Source organism: Paramormyrops kingsleyae, unplaced genomic scaffold (assembly GCF_048594095.1).
Source record: "Paramormyrops kingsleyae isolate MSU_618 unplaced genomic scaffold, PKINGS_0.4 ups70, whole genome shotgun sequence".
NCBI lineage: Eukaryota > Metazoa > Chordata > Actinopteri > Osteoglossiformes > Mormyridae > Paramormyrops > Paramormyrops kingsleyae.
This window is the reverse complement of record NW_027326008.1, coordinates 142687-150056: the sequence shown is the minus strand read 5'-3', so window position 1 is coordinate 150056 and position 7370 is coordinate 142687. Positions and strand designations below refer to the sequence as shown.

Genomic DNA, 7370 nt, shown 5'->3' with positions numbered 1-7370 from the left:
TCGGCCCAGTTACTAATTAAATCAAGATCCCGCTGTAGCTGCTGAGCCACTAGTTCAGTATCTGCTACACCACCCACCTTGGTGTCATCTGCAAATTTCACCAGTTTACTGTATATATTAATCATACTGCGATGAATCCTATTGATGAATCCTACTGTGACCATTTCTCTCACATGGTATCTTGATGCTTATGCATATAAATATTTGTGCACGTTATGAAATGTTTTCATATTTCAAATGCATATTTTCTTGGAAGTAAATTTGACTTCAGTCAGTTTGATGCACTTTCATTATTACTTCTAAATATATTTTTCTTCTACACTGCAGTTACATTGTAACTAATGTTTCTTACAGATGACTGTTTTATATCACAGGATCTATTGATGTTTGCACATGATTGTTCATGTTAAAGTTATGAAATGTTGTCCTATTTTAAATTTGTATTCTTAAAGTCAATGTTTCTAACTTCAGGTTTCATTATTACTTCTACATCTGTGTTTCTTCTAAACTGCATTTACATTGCAATTGATCATCCTTACTGATGATTCCTTTATATCTCAGGATATATTGATGTTTGCACATTATTGTTAATGGGAAAGTTATAAAATGTTTTCCTATTTTTTCCTAATCTTAAATTTGTATTTTCTTAAGTTTTTTTTTCTCGGTAAGTTTGATGCCGCTTCATTATTACTTCTACATATTTTTTTTTCTACATTGCAGTTGATGATTTATATATATCAGGATATGTTAATGTTTATGCACAAATTTGTATTTTAAAGTTAATCTTTCTGACTTCAGTCAGTTAGATCCTTTTTCATTATTACTTCTACATACTTTTATTTTTCCTCTACTCTGCAATTACATTGCAATTGATTCTTACTGATGATTCCTGTATATCTCAGGATATAGTAATGTTTATGCATTATGTAAATGTTATGAAAAGTTTTCATATTTCAAATTGTGTTTTTCTAAAGTTAATTCGTCTGACTTTAGTCAGTGTTTCTGTGATACAGTTTTATACATTTTCATAGAAATTGTCTTAATGCTGAGGTGGAGATGGCAAAAATGTCAAATTCATATGGACACATTTTTTACATGTTTTGTCAAAAATAAAATTCCATTACTGAAGTATGTATTGCTGTAGAATTGTTTTTATTTTAGTAATTTTAATCACCAAAGTTTCTAGATTAAATTTCTGACCCATTTTGGGTTACATTCAACCCAGCAGTGTAGTCATTCTTAACTAATAGTTGGGTTAAAACACAAACAGAAGCTTGGTAGTTGCAGAGTACGGTAAACCAGCGCGCATTGCCCTGGAGCTATGGCATCAGTTTCCCAGCTCTGAGATTCAACGAGCAACTTTGCGGACAGAATCCTAACCCACTGAGAAACACCCATCTTCATGTTCAGAGCGTTTGCGTTTTGCTTTGTTTGCCGGTCTGTCATAATGCGACAGCAGTGACGGGAAGTGGGGTGCGAACCCCCCCCCCCCCCCCAACACAAACGCGGCTTCTGTAGTGAAAGAGGCACCGGTGAAAATTCTAACTCCTTTTACTTAAAGAAACCACTCCTTGGCTTTGATAAGATGCAAATATCCGTAGTACATTCACGCTTAGCCGATTAAGTAAACATGATTGTGTGTGTGATAGTTTTTAAGCCCGCCCTGAAGTGGGTCATGGGGAAAACATCGGCGGGGCGGATTTAAAACTTGTATCTCTGCTTGTTTATTGTTTTGTATCTGCGAGGAACTTCTCCGGGATTTCCCGGGTGTGCTCCAAAGGCATCATAAGCAATAATTACATTAGGGATGGCACATTTAAAAAATATACATTTGACAACCATACCTCTTAATGAGATATAGATTTATGTATGTAGGGCGCCACAGAGATGTAGTCAATGACTGCCGTTGTCAAGTTAACTTTACTCTTGTATCACTCATGATGCATGTGTATTTTGCTGGGGTGATATCTTCTTCGCCCCAGACACAACTCGACGTCCAAAAATAGATCAGAAAAAAATATATAATTTTTCTCTCTTTTTGCTAGTTTTTTATTCACGTGTTAGATTTTGTTTAGTAGTTTGCTGTTTAAAATACACCGATCGTATTGCCGTCTGCTCCACGCAAACACGAAGGCGTTTATATCTCACATCCTTGACCCTTCCCTGGGTTTTTCAGACATGAATAGTGTTCTCCTCTTGGGGGATGGTCGACGACCACAAGCGCACCCATCCAGTCCGTCATTCACGCCACAGGCAGCAGCGGATCTCTTGCACAGGGCGCCACCAATTAAGCCTCTTTACATCGTCTGTGTAATGGGAGATGATCACCAGGAAAGCGTCTGGAATATAATAAAATAATTACAGCCTAGTGTTGAGCAAGCGATTGATCACTACTAAAACAAAACGGTTAGCTGGGTTAATATAGCCCACTAAACGCAGATTTAAAGCGCTGCTAACTGTGCCCTGTCATCCAGGGCTGACATCAGGACGGGGGGCACCCGCCGTCGTATTACTGTACGGCCAAGGGACACATTCTTACTCTTTTCAGTCTGTTTTCCTGTCCAATTAGTCCTCAGTAATAATCCTAAATTGGTTCATCCGAATTATCCCCATAAATGTTTTCCTACAGAACTTGATGAAAAACATTTCTAGTACCAGGTCAAGTTTTGGTTTGCTGTGCCAAAATCTCTGATTGTATTGCTGCGTTCCATTTACCTCGGAGGTCGGAGAGGGACTTAAAACCCACAAAACCCACAGGACAAAGCCGAATTGTCTGTGCAAATGAACTCATCTTGTCTGGGGGTGCTCATAACGGCGATTATAAATAGATGGGAAGGTATTGTCTAGAGAAACGAGACGAAAAGGGGGAAAAGAGAATTCGGCAATCCTCCTTTTAAGGAGAATGGGAGAAAACCTCGATAACGTCCGTTTCTATTCTTCCACTCCCCCGTCTCGCTGCTTCGTGCGCACAGCGTGCAGGGCTAAGCTGAAAGCTGCAATGTCATTAAATTGCAAATGTTTTTTTTCTCGTTTTCCCGACACACGCTATTTACTTATCTGGCAAAAACATATGTTGGGAGGAATCCGTTAAATTCTACCCAGTGCCTTGGGTGATAAGTGCAATAGAGACGGACCCGAAGAGTCCCCCCCTTCTCCAGTCAGTTCGTTTCCTTATCCACAGGGCCATTTAGTGGTAAACTGTCAAGTTAAATGAATAACGGAGAGATATCATGTATGATTATCGAAGAACAGTGAGGAAAGGACGTGGCCGGAGAGTCATCCCGTCGCAAATGAGTTATACCTGCTCTCCCCTCCGCATAAACGTCTGTTTTTAAGGCATATCCGGGGGGTCTGTAGCCTATATATTTTTCTCACTGCCACACTCAATTTCACGGACCGCGTTCTGATTATGCTTACATGCGTATCTCTCATACACCTTTAAGCTAGAGGAAACAGGAGAGAGTGGAAGAGAGGAAGAGGGAGGTTATAGGGGGTGAGGGTAAAATGCGGACTGTTTACAAACAATGGATTTTATGTTTATAAACAGACGTGTCGCAAATGACGCACGCCGCATAGACAGATCACGTGGCATAGAAAGAAACCCATACAACGTTACCTAATCACGGGGTGCGTTCGAGGTGTGTCTGCAGCTGACGTGACGTGGACCGCATTGCTGAGCTCCTCGAAGGCTCTTTTGTTTACGTCCGGCAGAATCCGCATTTTACCCTCACGCGTGGCCTTTACTACGAAGCGGGGTTACTGGCTTATCGGGGTAACTTGTCGGATTTAAGGTACCACAGTTTAAATTGACTTCATATTCGTTCACGTGCATTTTGCCCAGACTACCTTAAATCCGACAAGTTAATCCCGCTTCGTAGTACAGGCCCCCAGTTATAGGTAACTTTTTGGGTGGCGGAATGCAAAACAAAATTAAAGATATAATAATGTGACTTGCACTACAAGTGTATTACGCATTTACAAACGGTTCACCTCTGTGAGTTGGCGGTTTCTTTGCACCCCTTCACTTCGGTGTTCAACCTGAATAAATATGTATAACTAGAGAGAAAAGATAGCCGGGCGGTGCCGAAAATTTTGTTAGGTTAACTTAATTCGCACAACTCGTCCTTCTTCCCAGGCCACTGAAGGCGCTCTGGGTGACCAGATAATCCATGTCAGGGAGGATACTTTGAGCTACTTCGGGTTTTACAAACTACTTTCAAATTGAAATTCTCCTGTGCTCGGCTAAATAGTTCAGCTCTTCTTGTGCTTTGACTGGTTTGTTTCCTTGACTGAAAGACTCATCCAGCTGTTTCACATTAGCATTAGTGACACATGCATGATTATAGGAGAATGACCAATCAGCACACAGCAAGAGCTCAGTGCTCAAGTGAAATCCAGGTCCTTTTAATTGAAATGGTAATTTACAATTCCTGTCCTAGCTCAGAGTGTCCTCCCTGACATGGATTATCTGGTCACCCTACACTGTTAGACGTTTTTGTAAATTTTACAGTTAATTACTGTATATCACTCAGTATGATACTGTAAATCCTCTTTCCAGTAAATAACTGTCATATCCAATGAATTATGGGAATTTTCGGTGACGTCAAACACCATATACAGCGTTTTACTGTATTATTTAAAATTAATGTATATTACTGTAGTTACCTTAATGGCTCGTTTGGCGCCCACGCATCATTTTGTTTCTTTTAGGCATAGAGTTGTTTTGTCTTTTTTCAGTTTTTACATTTGGTTTTAGATTAGGAACCCTTTTTGACCATTGGTTTAGATTAGGAACCAACACAGTAGCGGCACGGGGTTTACTGAGGAAGGAGTTACCCCACCAAACATGAGACGTCCATCAGACGTGCAGATCATGTCTAGATGGAGTCGGTCGGTCCAGAACCATATCACTATCATATCTACACAACGTGCAAATCAGGTGCAGTATCTGCACGTCTAACTCTGACCCCTCTTGGACGTAGATATGTAGTTCAAGCTGAACGTCTAGGTAGGCGACTTTTGGACATTTGTAGACAGATTGTCAATTCCATGTAAACATTGTCAGCGTCAATTCTGGTGCCTATTGTAGCTCATGCTGTTGTAATTTTAATGTTTTAAAATGTCCAAAAATAAACTGCTACACGTAAGCAAATCCCATAATCACAATTTGCCGATGCACGTCCGGTGTGTGGTTTGGCCAAGTTCTGTTGCCGTAGCGCAAAAAAAAAAAAAAAAAAAAAAAAAAGCCGACACTGTCGCGCATGCGCTCTTTTGCAGTAAAACGGTTGTGAGAAACTGCACGTCGTTGTGGACAAGTTTAAAGTTTAAGGTAAGTAGTATTTAGCATTGTTTAGTTGTGTACATTGTTTAATAATCGCATTGCTGACTTTTTTGCAAACCAATATGTCCACATAATTAATCTGAAGGTAAGACACATCTGTACATATGGAACTCCAAAGTGTTCAAAAGTATTATGAAATATATGAGAATGATATATATTGTGAAATACAGCTCATTATTGTGAAATATATTGCATTCTGTTATATAAATTTACTTATTGTGAAATATGATTTCATATATTTTTAGCAGAACGACTTCCATTTTGCAGTAAAGCGGGAAAAGTAAAGTATTTCATCATTCAGCGTCATGAAATGATGAAATAAGGCATCATGAAATGATGAAAAACGGCATTATGAAATAAATACTGATTTTGAAAAAATATATATACATATTTCACAATAAGAAGTAGTGCTAGGCGATAAAACGATCTCGATTTTTTTTATCGATAAAAAATGAGGATGATCACGATGATACACACAGACTATAAAACTCGATCAACCAAGTTGGCTCCGTTTTATAGAATGCGCTGAGACAGACAACTTCATGGCCTATCGAGCAGAGGTTTACTGAACGCTAGCAAAACAGCCAAAAAAGAATCAATGGATGCGTTCTACTTGGGCTTAGGTCTGTCTGCAGCTGATGCGACGTGGAACGCGATCTGCCGGCGGCTGCAAGGGTGGAGTATAAACTGACTGCAGCCAAGTCGGACTACTTATACTCCTCGTAGTCTGTGACACCTGACTGCAATGGCAGCACTACCAGAAGGGTGTAGATAAATCTATACAAAAATCACCTGCATGCACATTACTTCTTTTACAATAACCAACTCCTGATACAAACTGTTAGCAGTGAATAAAATTATTGTGTATTCTGGCTCTGTCTAAAAAGATAGCTGCCAGGAAAATTATCAAATACATGTATTTCAAGGATTCAAAGTTACTATTGTCATGTACTCAGTACAATGCAATTCTTACTTGAATGCCTTCTCAGACTGGACGATTAAACCAAATAAAGCAGCGCAACATCACAGTAACTATGTGTATTGTGTATTGAGTGAATTATTGATGTTTAAATTCACTTAGTTTTTGGTTTAAATGTATTTATGTGTGTTATCATCTGATCTGATACTCCCAATAAAAATGTATTAAGAATGCTGTGTGAGACTTTTTGTACTGAATTTGCTTAATGATGCTAGGTTATTGGGGTGAAATATAATATGGTATTAGAATATATAGTGGGGATTATTTTGTAATGAATAAAGCTGTAAATACATAAATTATGTCTAAAGTAAGTCTATGTGTGACGTTAAAACGACGTCTACACCGACCATTTCCAGACTGTTTTTTCACCTTATACAGACGTCTTATAGTTGTCATAACTGAACATCCAGAGAACGTCTAAAAAAGACGTCATAAAAACTTTCATTCTGCACCCTCTGAAGACATCTTTTCTACGGTAGGCCAAGACGTCTAAAAGACGTCATTTCAACGTCATATTGTTTGCTGGGACGCAGTTGGACACGAACTTTTCCAGACAAAACAGTGGAAGCAACGCGTGGTGAATGCGGACACGCCAGTGATGTCCATAAATGTCTATGAAGATTTTTATTGCTGAGACCTGAGAGGACACCGACTGAACAAGAGACAAGGTTAACAAAAAATACTGAATGTAATCGCTGTTGTTAAATCTATGTACCCGAATTTAACTTGCCGCAAAATTAGCGACTTAAAATATTAGCGACAACTTTAATGTCAGCTACACTATGCTTTTTACAAAATAAGTTTGATTTTAATTCAGCTGACAAGTTTGTATGTAAAAACAAAAGGCCACTCCGTTTACTTTTAAGTTAACATAAAGCTAGCCTCTGCGATATTCATACACTGGAGTCTAGCTAACTAGGGTGATTCTCAGACAGTTAACAATATGTATAGCTGTAAGGTTTGCAGCTACTGCACTGCTAGTTTTAAAACCTTTTGTGACCATGCAAAAAGTCATAGCAACTTACCTAACTACATTTTTTCATGTGGCAT

At 38.9% G+C, this 7370-nt stretch overlaps 1 long non-coding RNA gene across 1 annotated transcript; it reads left to right on the top strand.

The window, feature by feature from the left end:
* Positions 1-5265: 5265 nt before the first annotated feature.
* On the top strand, positions 5266-6491 carry LOC140586481 (uncharacterized). The gene is made up of 2 exons (XR_011988289.1): positions 5266-5329; positions 5861-6491. It is a non-coding gene; the product is annotated as an uncharacterized lncRNA (long non-coding RNA).
* The last annotated feature ends 879 nt before the right edge of the window (positions 6492-7370 follow it).